Source organism: Vigna unguiculata, chromosome 11 (assembly GCF_037176805.1).
Source record: "Vigna unguiculata cultivar grain cowpea cultivar isolate G323 ecotype 2 chromosome 11, ASM3717680v1, whole genome shotgun sequence".
NCBI lineage: Eukaryota > Viridiplantae > Streptophyta > Magnoliopsida > Fabales > Fabaceae > Vigna > Vigna unguiculata.
Window position 1 is genome coordinate 32612723 of NC_140802.1, and position 18937 is coordinate 32631659.

Genomic DNA, 18937 nt, shown 5'->3' on the forward strand with positions numbered 1-18937 from the left:
GGAAACTTTGATGTTTTGAATTAGCTATTATGAAAAGAAACAGTGAAAACTTTCATGTTATTTTTTTAATTTATGCAGAATATGCCATACATAACTATCATTCTAACGCTTGTCACCGAGTACTATATGCTAAAAAGCATCCTTTGCATTAGTTGATATTTCACTGTGATTAAAGACTGCAACACAAATCAAACACACCTAACATATTTGAATCTAAATATTGATAAATCTAACACATATTTGAAAAATATATTCCAAATTTAAATCCTCTAGCGACATCAGCGGTTTTAGAAATATCACAATTGATTTTCTCTCCTACCTAACGTAATTTTAGTAAAGATATAGCTGTTTCGTTTTTGAATAAAATTGATTCTACCTTCAAACAACTTGTCCAGAATCATAAAAATACATAAGGTTGAAGATCAAAGTCAATTTACAATACATAACTAAGAGAAATATTTGCTTTATAAGTTGATTTTGTTAAGTTTGATTAAATTTATAATATACTTCTTAATATTCTATTTGTTGGAAATTGTTGGAAGTCCCACATTGACTAGAGATAAGGCCAATTCACAATATATAAATGGGTGCAATCTTCACCTTACAAACCGGTTTTGTGGGGTTAAATTAGGCTTAAAATTCACTTCTAACATGGTATTAGGGCTAGGTTAGAGCCTATCCTAGCGAACTTTCATGTCTTGGGCATTCTCTTCCACCTGAAAAGTGTGCAAACCTCACCTTACAAAGCCGGTTTTGTAACCTTCAAAAAACTCATAAGTAGGGACAATAAGGGTTGTGCAATACAGAGATGGCCTGCATATGTACAAAAATAAAAATTGTAAGACAAATTGTATACTTTGATCCACTAACCCACTTAGACATGTTTCACATGATTCGTAACCCCTATAAACCTATGACGAGGTGGAATGAACTAACCCACATAACTTATGTCCATAACTTATCATGTATCCATTAAAATAAGTATTGTGTGGATTTACTATTAATTCTTTAAAAATAAGTATTGTGTGGATTTACTATTAATTCTTTAAAATTTCTAATGGACTTATACTTCAAAATTATAAAATTTTGAAAATTGTCTATCTTAAAAAATAAACTTATAGAATTTATTATTCCTACTTTACGTCCCTTTCCCTTCTTACCGGATCGCTACTTATCACTTCTAAATGTATAATCCTAGACACATGAATAATCCTTATTTTACATGTTTTGTAAAATAGTAGAATAGAGTTAAATTTAAAATCATGCTCGAGTTGTAGGATAAAACTAAATTTAAAATACAGGACTTAATACATTAGTTTTTCTTCGACATAAAAAATTAATCCAAATAAAAAAAAAAAAAGAGACTTTGTAGGTAAACATAACTAATCTCATCGAATAAAGAAAGAGGCATTTGGGAAGTCTTATCCGAAGAAAGAAAAGACGTGAGTAACATATTTCAGGTGAAGATAATTATTAACAGATATGGGTCGCAAAGTGTATGTCCTATGCCCACACACAACACACACCATGTTATAAATTAGAAATACAGTATTACGCATGTTGTCTTCCAGAAACAGATTTTATAACCGGTTATTAGGGAGCACCTCTCTGGAACTTTGCATGCATGCCACAAGATACTTGGCCGTACTCTTTTGGACCATGCAAACTCTTTTTCTCATCAAATATATCTTTTTTACCCTACAACCTTCACTTTGTTTTTAATGTCTTCTATTAATACTAGGTACATATTTTCTGTCTCTACATCTTTCCACATCACCCATGCCCAACACATTGCTTCTAATTTCATTTTGAATATTAATTCCATTTTCTAACTTTCTTACATATTTATGTTTGTCGATTTTATGTCATATTGTCCACTTAGTATTCATATTCCAATTGGTTTTTCTTTTTCGTTAATGTTCAAACTTTTCAATATGCTAATATTGTTAATTGAAATAGTCGCATCCAATGATACTTGTTCTTTCACAATTTATTGTTTCACCTTTAGACCATATATATAAACAAATCAATTTTTTACATGTCTTTCTAATTGATGTTTTTATGTTGGTCTCCTTAATATTTCAACTTTAAATATATTGTAATTTTTTAATATGTACAATGTTTTCATATATTTTAAAAATTGAGGTGAAAACATAGTTTATGTCATATTTATGATAAAATCATAATAAAAATATTGAGTTCCTAAATTAATTATATATCGATCTCAAATACAAATATGAAATCAACTGTATTAATTAGTGCATCCTATGAGCATCTCAATAAGTTAATCAAAAAATTGTATTTATAAATTCCTCTTAATATTAACTTAAATAACTCAATTAATAACTTCATTATATGTTCATGTCTATGACTTAATCCGGCCATGAGATTTTGATTAGACTACAAAAGTAGTTCAAGGTTGGAGTGGGAGAAATCTCCTTTTGATTAATGAACTAGCTAGATTATTATTAGTAGCAAATTTCCGAAATTAAGTTAGAGATTAATTAAGGTAAGTGGGTCAATTTTGGCATTAATCGTAATATGGTTTATGCGGTGACATATAATAAACAGATTTTTCTTTTCTCACTTGCCATGATTCTGTAGGGAAGGAAACTGAGGTAGACATCAAATTTGATGGAGATGACAACCGACCAATGTTGAGAATTGGGCCCCTTATAGATGCTCTTGTCAAAACTCTAATAAACTAAGATTATATTCATTCAATCGATAATTAGAAATTATCAAACACTTTGAATTAACTCAAAATATATTAGACTCACCTAGAATTTGAGTTTTTCTCTATCACTACTATTTCCAAAACACCTTTCTAGAGCCAAACCCCAACCCTTTTCACGTCAAGCCAAACGTTGAATTTCTCCATTCATCAAAATGGGGTCGTCGTATAAATGTAGGGTACCCTAAAATTCGGAATCCTATAGAGTACCACAAGCATATCCATGGCAAAATTCTAGTTCAAAATATTTGTTTCATGACAAATCTTTTCGTCCATCGGTGCTTACAACTAATCCCATTAGAGCATTACAACAAGAGTTACTTAATTAGATTCAACGAGTTTGCTTATCAATAAAGGTTTATTTTGTGTTTATAAGATTTTGGACCATTTCAAATTATAGAAAAGGATTTATATAAATAACTATCACTTATAATAGTTTAGTATTTGCATTAAATATACAACATCTTGAAGAAGGAGACAATGGTTATGAATTAAGCAATTTGTCAATATAAATTTCCTAAGCAAATGGATAACTTGAAATTGAGTTGACATATGAGTTGTTTGTGAAAAGTATTGATGATGTTTTTACGTGTATAATTAAAGTGAAACAATAATATTCCATAAATTTTAGCATGTCATGATTGAGCATTAAATGAACTTATTACCTTAATTAAGACTTTTGTTATAAAATATATACTTAAATCCTTGCAGACGTTGTCTTTTTTTGTTTCTACTTTTACGTGTTCTACGGAAAAGACCCTTATTATAGGTAGTGCTAATAATTCGACGAATTATGTTGTTTTGTTTAAATTGTAAAGGAAAAAAATGTATCCTATATTCTTAGGCGTGTAGGCAGAAGAAAAAGAGAGATAAGAAGAATTTAAAAATACAGTAAAAAAGAAGGAAGAGATAAAAGAAACAACAACTCCTTAACTCAGGGACTTGATGGATATACATTGCAACGCGTATTTTCAGATTGAGAATCAAGAAAATTACTTTGACTTTGGCTAATCTAGTTATTCTTTTCCACGTAAAAGTTTATATTTAATTTAATCTCTTTATTTAATTCATATCAGTATATTCAACATTATAATATATATATATATATATATATATATATATATATATATATATATATATATATATATATATATATAACACAATAATTAATTTCTAATTAATTATTTAGAAATTAATTTAAAAATTAATTTCTTTGATAACTAAAATCTATATAGTTAATATTAATGAGTAATTTAGATATCAATTCATAATAGAAACTATTTTAATTAAAAATTTAGAAACATATAATAATTTTTTGAAACTATTTTAATTATCAATAACTTTTAATTTATAAATTAGTGTCTAAATTGGTCACTACATTACTAATTATTTTTAGACACTAAATTTTTCATTATTTAAGGTTAGGTTTGTCTTGTACTGATAAGTGTACAAATCAATTCATAACGGTCATGCAAAAGGCTATTCATATATAATTGTCTAGAGTTGTCAAAATGGGTTGGAACCCGCAAGCTAACCCGGCTCACCACGGGTTCGGGTCGGGTTGGGTTGAAACTTTTTTACAAATTTCAATACGGGTTGATTTTTGACCCGGCTCTGTAGAACCCGACTCACTCAAGTTGAACCCGTGGTGAGCCGGATTGGTGGATAAAAGGATCACACAAGTGTTTTTTATTTATTTCTTATTAAGTTAGACTTTACATTTGGGTCATGTTAGCTTGTTTTTTTATCCAACACATAAATAATTTGTAATTTTTTTATTTTGGTTTGTATTTGGATTGTATTAAAGTTTATTTAAATTTTAATTAGAATTACAATTTAATTTTGACTGAAAAAAAAAATAAAAAAAATAATATATTTTTTTAATTAAGTGAACCCGTGAGCCAACCCATGTAACCCGCCAACCCGTGGTGGGCCGGACTGGGTTCGAATTTTTTTGGCTCGCTAAAAAGTGAGCCGAGTTGGGTTGTTCATTAAATCATCAACCCATGATGGGTTGAGCCAGGTCGAACCGGGTTACCCGTTTTGACAGCTCTATAATTGTCCTATAGTTATAAAAATCATTGAAAATTAATTAAAATTTATTATAAAAAACATAAAAGTAACTCTTAAATATAGGTCAAATTATAATATTATTAGAGTCGGTTGTTTTGTTGAAAAAAAAATATGAAAAAACGTAAAATTAGTTTTAGCCTTTTTAATAAATAAATATTTATGTTAGTCGACTTAGTTGATCTTAATATTATAGGCTTCATGTTGGACTCTAATAGAATAACTTCAATTCATGATGTTATCTTAATTACTTTTAACCTTTTTAAATACTAAAATATTTATGTTAATGTTAAACCAGCTTAGCTTAACTGACATTAAATAAAATAATATTCAAATTAATAAAGTTAATATCGCCTAAATTGACATTAATCTTATTTATTTTAATTAAATATTTTTTATCTCATTATTTTCAAATTTTATGTTTCGTTTCTAAATTGAATATATACTTATTTCGCCTTTACACTTTATGAATATATTCACCAACAAACAACACATAAAATGTTAATCATAGGACAAACAAAGTTCCATAGTAAAAATATAATCTTCACGTGTTTGTTGGAAAAGATGTTATACATGACTTTCATTAAGTGCATAGATGAAATATGCATATATTTAATTTAAAAATAAAACACAATTTTAAAAATAACTTAGAAACCAAAAAAATATTTAATCATTTTTATTTTTTATTTGTTTAAGTTAGCACCAGCCAAGCCAACACTAATTTATATGTTATGAATCCATGAACCTTCGTGCAACGAATAAGAACAATAGATCATTTTTAATCTAAAAAATCATATATTTAAAGATAACAAATCTTTTCACTCATAATTTTTCTCCCTCACTTCCTATATACTTCTCATATTCATCTACTTCATCCATATTTATCTTTTTCACCCACACTGATCTCCTTCAACAAACATCTCTTTCATCCACACACATCCCATATGTCCACACTTTTATCCCCATATTCTCTATTCACACTCATATCATTTCTTTCATCCACACTCATCTCTTTTGTACACTAATATTTCTTTTCTGTTTTTTTCATTTGTATTTTATTTTTTAAAACACGGAGGATTTGTACGAGAAACATTCTTTTTTGAAATTATTGTCATTTGCATTAACTAAACTGACATAAAATAGGTTTGAGGACTGTGTCATGTGGAGAGTAGATTCAAGTACTAGGATAAAGTTTTCGGAATAAGTTTGTGTTGCAAATAAGCCACTTAAAGAAGTGTACCCTAGATTATACTCAAATACAAAAATAAAAAACGAAACATTAATTGACTATGGAAAGTGGAAGGATAATAAATGGAAATAGGAACTAGGCTGCAGGAGAGAATGGTTTGAATGGAAAAAAAAATCATAAGTAACAAATTTCTTATCAGAGATTGAAAGTATTTCATTAGATAAGGAAAAAAAGGATACTTGATTATGATGAGGATAAAAGGTATTCGATGAAATTTGCATATAAAAAATTGAAGGGTAATCAGAGTATTAATTATGAAGACATGTTCAAGAAATTGTGGTAGGTCAAAGCTACCCTTCTAAATAGTTTATCTTTAACGAGTTATGGTTAAAGGTTTGGCCACAAAGGATATCCTAACAAGTATAGGAATAATACTTGTAAATGACATGTGTCCTACGTGTGGTGAGAATGAGAACACAATAAGTCATTCTATATGTGTAACGTGGCGGTAAAAGTATGGAACATGTTTTATTAGGGGTGGCAAAACGGGTCAACCTAGCCCGTTTTGACCCGACCCGACGGTAGCCCGAAAAATACGGGCCAGGACGGGCTGGTGGGCTAACCCGCCAGTTTTTGCCTCTTTTTTTCCCATTTTGGACGTGGCAACTAGGTGATTTGTAGTTTTTTACAACCACTTGTTTCAATAAAGATATGTATGCATATTTACATATATAACATGAATCAATAAACGCGTGTATTGAATAAAATTGTAAGCATAAAGCAAATCATTGCTTGACTAAAGTTATAGTGCCAAATGCATAGTTCCAGTGGTAAATGCATACAATACAACAAATTAACCACAACATAAGATCTGCATAAACCAATATAACATTTGAAACACTACACCACAAATTTAAATCCCAATTCCAGTGCCTGAAAGAGTCACAAAATAGTCACAAAATCTCAATCCTTCAACATCCAACCAACATAAACCAATCTAACATTATAAACACTACACCACAAATAAAATCCCAATTACAGTGGCTGAAAAGGTCATAAAACACTACAAAACGTGTTGGTTGTCCCCTGTAATTTCAAATTTCAATCCAACCAACATAAACCAATCTAACATTATGAACACTACTACAACAGAAGATAGAAGTCCAAAACGAGACAATTACATCAGTACAGCACAATCAACTACATCAGAAACAAAAAATCAGTCATTAAGTTCTCCTATGCCAAGAGTATTTGAAGCACCCATAGAAGAAGGCCCCTCCAATGTTCCATCTTTTAATGTGTGAGGCACTTCATCATCTTGTTAAAACATGACATGTAAATGAAACAAAAAGTTAGAATATCAAAATTAGTGTGAAAAATATAAGATTTTTACTGAATTTAAAATATGGAAATTACCTTCACAAAAGCCATGCATATAACTTGAAGTACAAATAAGTGCTTTAACACATTCTGGCAACAATCGATTTCTATACTTATTTGAGATTCTTGATCCAATGCTGAAAGAAGATTTTGATGCAACTGTAGTGATTGGGATACTTAGCAAATCCCTTGCCGTCAATGCTAAATCTGTCAAACGTTCACTATGAGTCTTCCACCATCCAAGAACATCCATAGGCTCTGTGAAGTCTATATCTAATATTGGCTCATCCAAATATACATCTAATTGATTCCTTCCCATTTTTACCATAGCTTGGAGTCTATGCTTTTTAATTTCCTAACATGAGAAGAAAAAAAATAGTTAAGTCAGCATCAAAAATAATAATTAAACTACAAAGGTTGTACTATGGTTAGAAAACTTACATCAAGATGTGGACATTTGGAGGAAGCAGAAGATGTTGAGATATTACTACGTCTTGCTTCAGTTGAACTTGAAGTATTTGTACAATATTGAGAGAAAAGCCTATACAACTTCTCCTTGATGGTATCTAACTTTGCTTCCCAAGAAAGGGGATCAATTTGCTCTAAACAATATCCCAATGTTTCCAACTTCACTCTTGGGTCTAAAATAGCACCAAATGCAAGGACCTCACTGTATTCATCCCAATATTTATCAAATTTGATCATCATCCTTTCAGCTATATGTCTTATAAGGTCATCTTCATCTTTTCCCTTTTCCATTAAAAGAGTTTGAATATTCCACACTTGTAAGAAGTATAAATTGGATGTGGGATAACTTGAGGCAAAAATAAGAGTTGTTATAACATAAAAAGGCATCAAGAAAGTACAAATCTTTTCTGGTCTCTTCCATTTATCTGGAGATGGACAACACTTATAATTCTCATCAACTAAGTGTAAACTTCCAAACACTCGTTGGTATTGAAGGGCGCTTTGAAGCATCAAGAACGTTGAATTCCATCTTGTGGGAACATCTAAACACAAAGTACTTTTTGCATCAATGTCCCTAACCTGGTTAATGCATTGCTTAAATTTTATCATTTTGCTCTCTGATCCCCTAACATACTTAATGCTCTCCCTTATTAGATCCACACCGTCACCAATCGCCTTCAATCCTTCTTGCACAATGAGGTTTAAAATGTGTGCACAACAACACACATGGAAGAATTCACCATCACAAAGTAAGGAGTTTTGCAAAACAAGTTTCTCTTTTAAGGTTTTAACCAAAACATCATTACTAGAAGCATTGTCTAAAGTGATGGGAAAGATTTTGTTTTCAAGCCCCCACTCATGTAAAAACTCATTTATCTTCTTACACAATTCAAACCCAGTGTGAGGTGGAGGCAAATGACAAGTTTAAAATTTTGCTAGACAACTTCCAATTACTACCAACATAATGGGCTGTCAAACATATGTAACCCTCTGTAGTAGAAGACGTCCACAAATCTAAAGTTATGCAAATCCTAGATGGAATGCTTGTCAACTCTTCCTTCAACAAGTTTTTTTCTCTCTGAAATATTCTCAAAACACCACTTTTAATTGTATTTCTAGACACCAAAATATCATCATGATTCAAGTAGGTTATCCAAGTCCTAAGTTCTTCATACTCAACAAACTTGAATGGCAAACCATGCCTGATAATAAGATTAGCACACAACTCACGGGACACCATTTGATCTATTTTTTTGGATTTTAATTTTCCTTGCACATCCATCATCATTTGACTCACATCTTCAAACTTGATTTTGTTACATTTTTCAAGATGACGCTTTAAATGAGAGGTCCTATACTTTTTACTCCCAACCAAATATTTTTTATTACAACCATTACATTGTGCCCTCTCTTTCCCATCCTCACCAACCCCTATCTTAGTAAAAAACTTCGAAACGTCAGAAGTGGTTGTCTTGTCCTTTTTCTTATTCAATTCAACACTATCCTTATCCTCAACATGATGGACATCCGCAACAAGTTTACTTATAGCTTCACTAACAGGTCTACTAATTGAGTCGTCCATTATTAATCAGTTATCCCGACAATAGCGCACTACCACAAAAAAAAAATACTACACCAGTTCCAGTTTCAACAAACTCAATTCACTATAATTTCAAGTAACCTCAATGAAAACATTTTCAACAAGCTCAATAAAAAACAATTTCAAGTTCAATCAAAACAGTTTCAACAGATACACATATCAAACAACACATACACACTTCGAACAAAATCTCCAATTAAATACAGTTCCAAGCTCACTCAAAGCAACCATAATTACAAACATAAGCTTCTCATACAAAAAAGTACCTGCAATTTTAGTAGCTCGCAGCCCACACCCTCCAATAGTTGAAAAGAGCACACTCCAATCGAATCTGTGTCGCCATTCCATAAATCCAAAGTGATTGCTACTGTTTTTCACTACAAATGAAATAAGTAAACAATGTAGACAGAAATTAGGGCCAATGTTTCATTATTTAGGGGAAATGAAAGATCAATTGGAAAGTTACACTAAATAAAAAAACTACGAAGAGGAATTGAAAAAATTAGGGCAAATTCAAGACAAAGGAACCTACCTCTCCACCACGGCAGCCTTCGTCGTTGTTGAAATTGGTGGTCGTCCAAGACAAGGTTCAACGACGTCCCCTACATTCATGCGAGATTGGCATCGCAGAGATGAAAATCAAAGAAGAACATGGACGTCATCACAGAGGGGCTTCAATCAAGAAGAAATCGAAGAAGATGAGATGCTGCTTGAGTGGAGATTGTGTTTGGGTTCGGCTATTCAAGGAGAAGATGTGAGTAGCTCTCTCTCTTTCTCACAATCGCACACGGAGAAGAAGGATCTCTCTCTCTCTCAATCACAAAAGTGACTTGGAAGTTGTATGGAATGAAGTAGAAGAAGTAAGTATTATTACTTACTAAACGAGGGGTGAACGGGTTGCGGGTTGGCCTGTTATAACCCTACCAACAACTCGTTGGGCCAGCATAGAAAACGGGTCGGGCTGTAGCGGGTCAGCGGGTTAGAAAACCTTTCCCGACCCCCCTTTTATGTGTCAGGTTGTCGGGCTGGCCCGTGGGGCCTGACCCCCTTTGACACCCCTATGTTTTATAGGGGTAGGAATCATGAATGTACATAACAACTAGACTAGTGAGTGTAACGTCCTGGCTGAAAATTACTTATATGAAAATTAAAATATGAAAATATAATAATCATCTGCATTTATTATTAAATACTTTCCCAAAAAGACGGGAAATTTTAAAACATTTATTTCAACGCGTCAACTGTAACTAAAATCCACGACATTCAATTATGACAAATATAAATTGTTCATCAAACCATTACAAAATAGTCCATAAAACTTCCATGAGAAGACTAATATAAAAACTCCCATAGCTGGCCCCATTTTGACTCTAAGCATCACGTGCTGACCTACATCCACATCTGCTTCCATGTAACAAGTTACATAATCATCGCCATCCACATTACAATTAAGGAAAACATTTGTGTGTTCGTGCATATAATCCCAACTATTATCTCTTCACATATCTAACCAATTATCTTACATACTTGCATTCAAATGTTTCCTTCCCATACATTATCCTCGACCACCCAATGTCATACACAAATTTTTAAACAATTTAGCCAAGTACCCAACACGAATAAAAATGGGTGTGCTGACCATACCTGATGTGTCGCCTAGCGACAATACTTGCCGTGCCAGGCGGTGCATACAATTATGGGTTCTGCCCAGATTTTTGCTGCACCTGTACGAACCCTAAAAACCCAAATCACACTTCCAGCGCAGCTTTTGATATGATTTTAATGCACAAAAACACCCAAGTTCATGCTAATTCAACTTAATATCATTTTCATGAAAATAGTACATCATTCCTAACCAGAAATATATTTCATCATTCCCAATTCCCATATGAACCCTAATCCCCCAATCATGGCCATAATTCATTCAATTATCACCAATTCATACAATTTCTGACATGTAAACACATGAAAATGTTTATAATTTGATATAAGATTCCAACCAAGCACCACCAACATCACATAACTCAAGAAAACATAACAATTGGGAAAGCCAGTTTGTGTTGCCTAGCGGGAAGCACATAGCCACCAGGCGGTTCATATAAAAAAGCCAGAACTGGGTTCTAGAGCATGTGTTGCCTGGCTGGTCATTCCACCACGCGGTTTTTGGCATTTTCCCAAAACACAAACAATTTACTACATTTTGGCATAATCCAAGGTTCACATGCATTCCATTCAATTTAGAATCATACAATAAAAAGTAAAGCACGAAAATACAACTCTCCTAACCTGGATTTTTCCCGCACTAATGCTCTTCTAGAGTCTTTTTTTTTATTCCAATTTGATTCCAAGCCTTGTCTCCACCCAAGCGCTCACTCACTCTCTTTATGTTCAAGTTTATGCTCAGAATTTCTCCCTTAGGCAGCCCACACGAAATGCACACTCCCAAAACACTCTCTTCCCACTTAATTGACCAATTAACAAGTCTTAATGGTGGTTAATGAATTTGAAACAAAAATGTGCATTCATATAACCTTAATTGCCATTCAAACCATTAGAGGTGGTTTCTCCAGCCCTTGCTTGGCTGCCCCTTTCTCAACTAGGGTTTCTGGCCTTTCACATTCATGCCAAAAATTGATTTTTGCAAAAAGAAAGTTATTTTGCTTAAGCCAAGGTTCGAACCCATAACCCTCCAATATCAAAACAAGTGCACAACCAATTCAACCAATTCATGTTTCATAATAATATTTATAAATCTAGAAATTTATACTCTCTTATCACACTCAAACATATCGTAAAAATAATATAATTAAATAACATACAATTGGCACACATAAGACTTGAACCCAAGTCCCTTCACATAACCAAGTATTCTCAACCACTTAAGCTAGTACTATTTCACATCATGAAAGTTAACATTTAATTCCATAAAGGCTCCCACTACCCATATTTATTAAATAATTATTTAAATTCCTCGAGTCTTAAGTGAGCACTTTCAACACTTCCACCTAATTGAACTTAACCACAAAGGGAAAATGATTTGGTGGGGGGTTTGGATAGCTGTAAATTGGGGCCCATGGAATAAGAGAAATGATGTAGTGTTTAGGAATGCAAAGGTTGATGCTAAAGATATCTTTTGCATGGAAATATCTTAGAGGGGAGCGAACCAAAGGTCAATATTTAAGGTGAAAGGATCATAAGAGGTATATGTTAACAAACATAAATAAGATTGTTGTTGACATATTTCATGTTTATTAAATTCATATAGTTTTGGAAATTTGTAACCTTTTCCAAGACATTTTAGTCTATTGTGACTACATTCTTATGCATGTGTGGATATTGGAGTGCTTAGAGTAACAAAAGTCTTTCTCAACAAAACAAAGACCATGTGATGTGGAATGATGGAGAAATGGAGAGACATAACATATTGCAATTTATATGCCATTGGTGTGGGTGAAGTAAAGGAAGGACAAATAACCATGATTGACAAGAAAATCATCTTTGAGTAGTTATGTTAAGCTAATACAACATATATAGCTATAATCACACTTGGGATATGTAAATCTCCTGATGGTTGGGCTAGTAGCAAGCTAGCCCTTGCGAAGGAAGTATGGTTAAAATTGCATTTATGTATCTTTAAGATGTTGTGTAAACTCTATCAAATTGATGATGATGTAATGTAAAATATTAATGTTTGGATGTTAGTATTAATGTCTTTCTATTCGTAATACACTAAGTATATATTGTATATGGGTTTGATCATCCCAAATGCTTCGTTTAATTAAAATTCTTTGTTAATTAAAAATGATAAAATAAATGAATATTAAAAGTATATTTAATTTAGCATTGCCTTAAATAAGTTTTAAAATAAAAAATCATAAATGTCAGTTTGACTGATGTTAAATTGCTTTAATAAAAAATAATTAAAAATTAGTGATAAATTGGTGTCAACTTAACCTATGCTACTTAGAGTTAACCTTCAAAAGACAATGTTAATGAATTAGCAACCATGATTTTAGAGTCACACGTAATGCAAATCCAATGGTAATAGCTGATTAGCATCAATTTTTACTTATTCATGTTAGCTTTTGGTTGATACCAAATGTTTATTTTTCTTGTTGTGAACATACATGATGAGAGCAATAAATGAAATCCATTGACAATGCAAGTTACCTAATTGTCTCAATCATGTTAGAACATGTCACATTGTTTCTCCATGTTCTCATTTATTTTCCTCTTCTTTTTGTTAATAGAAGAATATAAATACAACAAACGTGCTTGTGGGATGGGTTGTCCTGCCAGCCTATGACTTGATGGGTTAGTGGTCCTGGTGAGCCAATCTAGAACAAGTTAAAAAAGTCAACCATCCCACTAAATCAATGACAAGATGACAAGTCAATCCAATAAGCTTGACTAATTTTGCCACTCATGTTGAAGGATGAAACCAACTTTAAGAATCCAAGGAGACAAATAGTTTTTCTTCCCTTGTCAAAAGGGAATGTTATGTTTTAACATTAACTTTTAGTTTATCTTATATATTTTTACTCTCTTACTTCATGAGTATGCCAAATATGTTACACTTCTTGATCTTGAGGAGTAAGTCTCATATATGTATATCCCTTCTTCTTAAAGATTAGGCCTTTTATATTTATATTTCTCAAGTTCAAGAATTGAACATTATATACCTTTATTTCTTTGCACTTGAAAAGTAAGAAAAAAAAATACAATAACTATATCCATAACAATAAAATATTCAAAACATTAAAATATAATATTCAAGTCATTAATATAGTTATATTATTTACATATAATTCTACAAAGAATAATAATTAATAATTATTCCAGTGCACCCAATAGTCTCATCGCTTAGGAGTTGCGGTTAAGGAAAGTTTAAATTCACATTCATCCTTCCACCTTTGAGGTGTAGGCTCCAAACTGGACAATACCTCAGATGCGGTAATTGACCCTAATGATGTCACTCGACGATCTTGGGATCGAAACATTGGTCTCGTATGTGGGAAATGAAAGTGATTTCCCTTAGCCTTCCATTGTGGGATGAACCATCATTCCCCCCAGACCTCAATTGGGGAGCTTAAGTTGTGTACACTCAATAATCCCACATCGTTAAGGAATCAATGTCAAGGGAAGTTTAAATACCCCTTCCTCTTTTCACCCTCTAAGGGTCTTTTAAAAAGAAAACTGATGTGGTGATTAACTCTAACAATGTCTTGATGGACTTGGGGGTTTGAACAATAGTGATGCAAATAAAACTCTTGTTAGATCATATCATGAGAAGAGAATAAACAAAACATATAAGTTGTTTAATTTTTTTTTAATATAGGTCAAATGAACCCAACTAACTTAAATTGTAGATTAAAAAAAATCGAGTTGGATTGAAGGTGGATTGACAAGCTACAACAACCCTTTATCATTTTTATTATAATTATTTACTATTTCTAATTATATAGGTTCACAATTTAATTTTTTGTAATCACTATAATGTTGTTTAATATTGTTCAAGTTGTTTGATATTAATTTATGTTTTTTTCAATTATATAGGTTGATATTTTGATTTTTACTTGTCATCTTGATAAGAATGTATGGTAAAATAGGTAAACGGTGTGATTATACTATTATAATGTCATAGTAGAGTCAATCAACTTTGATTGCACTCCAATAAATATATAAAATCAATTAGGAGAATAAAATATATTTAAGTGAATCAACTCACGTAAACTATCAGATTAGAGGTTGAACCGACTTATAAATTTTTTTACTTAAAAAAAATAAATCAAGTTGAATTAACTATTTTTTAACTCAATACATATCAACCACTCATTCTAATACCATATTCTTTCCTCCTCGCTACCGTAATTTTTACGGTTAAAAGCAATGAATGTAAAGTCGACCAATCTAACTATTAATTCATTCATTAGATTTCTCATTACTCATCCTTATTGGTCTTCTCATATTCTATTTGTTTATCTTTATCTTTGAATCTAATTTTCTTATATTTTATTACTCCTTATATATTTTTACTTGATTTAACTAACATTCTAACCTCCTTTTTTGTTTCATATTTTTAATATATTTACCTGTTTATAGAATTTTCAATTAAGGTTTTCTATAGTAATATAAACATTTCCTAATATTTATTAGTAACTTAATTTATTTTATTATATTACTAGCATGACACCCGTGTCTACGCCCGAGTCTATATGTTTTTTTCTTTTTAATTATACATTCGGATATGAATTTGTTTGTGTCATATTGTAAAATTGATATAAAATTAATATATAAAAAAATAATAGTATTATATAGTTAAAATTTACTATTATGAACTTTGGTCCCATGCAAAATAAAAATACTAAATTTTTTAATAAGACTACTGATAATAATTATAATAACAATACTACTAATAATAAGAAGAAAAAATGACTAATAAAAAATACAATTATGCTGCATTGTTAACTTTTAATTTAGAGATTAGGGTTGGCTTATAAATCGTAATATAACACTCAACTAACTGTTATTTTAATGGATTATTTTAATATTCTGAGCAGTCCAAATTAATGGAGTGGTTCAATTATCTAGATCAGTGGTGCAATGATGATTATCTAGAACAGTGCAAATAATAATTACAAAAATTTATACAAACATTTATTTAGATTTCGTATTCATTATTTAAACGTTATGCAATTACATTTAAAAAAAATTTCATTAGAAGTTGTGCAGAATTTTAGAGCAGTGACAAATTTAGATTTCCAATGTAGTGATAAATTTAAATTTTCATTAGAAGTTGTGAATGAAAGATTTAATGATAGAAACATATAGATACATATTTATAATAGTATTATACTAATTACCAATTAAAACTTCATTCATAATTAAAGAAATTTAAAATAATTAATAAAATCAACTAATTGATAAAAAATGTTTAGAAATTAATCATATAATTATTAAATGTAAATGTATAAATTTAAAAGATTTCAATGGGAATAAAAAAATTCACTCATAATTAAAAAATTAAAAACAATTAATGAATTTTTTTTAGAAACAAATCATATTACATTAACTATTATTATTATATGTTATAATTTTATTTTATTAGTTTTATAATATTTTTCTATTGCAATCTTCAAATATAATTAATATTATATTTAAAAATTTGTGTCTGTATGTTTTCTAAGTCGGTTTTAAAAAAATTAATATAATTGTTATTATATTTAAATAAATAATTTATTTTAAATAATTATATTTAAGTGTTATAATTATTATTAATTATGTATATAATATTTAAATAAAGAATTTGATAATACAAAATTTAAATAATTAATTATATTATTTTTTATAGAAAATTAACTAAAAATAAATTGTATGTTGATTTCGATTTAGTCCCTATATATGTTTTTTTGTTTCAATTTAGTACCTATTTATGTGTATCTTATTCAATTTTGACCTAAATTTTTTAATAATTAAAATCCATTTTTTATAAAATTAAAAGTAATTAAGTATAAAAGTTTTACAAAAATTAAGTATTTGATATTTATATTAAAATTGAGTGGTAAAAGTCATTTTATTAAGTCATTTTTAATAAAAAAAATTAGTATAACATTCATACCCATAGAAATTTTGGTTTAAAATTAGTAAGAGATAATATTGGAAAAAAAATAAAAATTAACAAAACATGAGTGCTTAATAAAAAAGTAATTAATAAATTAATATGTTAAAAAGTCGTTTTTAATAAAAATTATTAGTATAACATTTATACAAATAATAAATTTGGTCTGAAATTGAGAGAAACAATATAAATATTAGTACTTAATTTTGTAAAAATATTTGTACTTAATTATTTTTAATCTTATAAAAAATTGATTACAAAAATATTTTAATTATTTAAAAAAATTGGGACAAAATTGAATCAGATACACATACTTAGGTACTAAATTGAAACAAAAAGACATATATGGGGACTAAATCGAAATCAACACAATGACATCTGATAATGACACTGACACGTGGCATTGTGATGCCACGACACTAACAATGCCACGTGTCACACACAAGGACTTGACACGTGGCATTCTTATTTTTATTTTTCAAAAAATTAAAATTTTTTAAAAAAAATTTAAAAAATCAAAAAAACCACAGAGTGACATGTGGCACGTTGACTAACGCCGTTAGTCAACTCTGTTTGAAAGGGACCTAATTGAAGCACTTTTTCAAAAGTTGGGATGCAATTGACACTTTTTTTTAACCGGGTACCTATTTGACCCACTAGCCCCAAACTGGATACTATACGACTAATTATACCTAAATTTTAATCTTTATCATTCATTTATATGATAAATTCGTCATTCATTCTTTTGGTAAATTAACCATTTATTTGTAGTTTTAAAACTCGGACTTCAATTTTATTTATAAAGAAAAAAAATTGTCACCATAAAATTTTTACTTTTCAGAGACGATCGTGAATAAATATGGTAAATACATAACTCATATCAATATGTCTTGCATTTTTCCATGGACAACACGAGATATAATTACACTAACTATGAATTTTGCAAAATTCTATCAATCAAAACATACAACATTAAAAAATATATCAATTGTCAGTTAACCAAGACCATATATGCATCTGAAACATATTTCACATTCTTTTTGCTAAATTTATTTCTCCCAAGTCCTTTCTTCCTCAATTGACAAACTCCACGTCTCACAAATGGTTCCTAAATCATTCAATCCATAACACATCATCATTTGTATATGATGATAAAATTAATTAATAAGATGAAACAACAAAGTAATATTGTTTGCAAAATTGATATATACCTCTTGAACAACATCTCCAAGCTTGTTTTTGTTCTCTTCCTTACCTGCAATGACAATCATATCATGCAATATTTAGCTTGATCTTCAAAATTTGGGGAGCAGATTAATAAATGAATGCGAAATATTATTTTACCTACCCGAATAACTCTTACACACAATTGTAAATTGTAAATCGTGTTTGAATAGAATATAATACAAAGATAAATTATTCAATAGTTATAAACATTATGTCTAAATATAAATCAATAAATATAAACAAAAAATTAAGAACCAAATAAACATGGAAAATGTAAAAAGTAACCTATTTATGGATAAAGATTATCTTTGGGTGTCTAAACTCTGAAACAACAAGTGATTGTGGTCATTCATGTAATTTGATGAGTTAAAAATTGTTATTCTAAAGAATCTGAGTGAGTTTTATGAAAAAATATTAACCAATTAAGTTTATAGCTACTGGTTTTGTTACCATCATATGAAGTGTTTGATTGATCTTGATTCACTTGGTCAATGCGATATTACCACCACCTGCATAAAAACTATCAGAAACAACTTCCTTCTAATTATGTACAATTATATGTGTGTAGAAATATTCATTCAAACTAAGCTAGTTAGTTTATAGCCACAAATGAAGATATTGGTACAAAACATGAGTCAAAGAACAAAACAT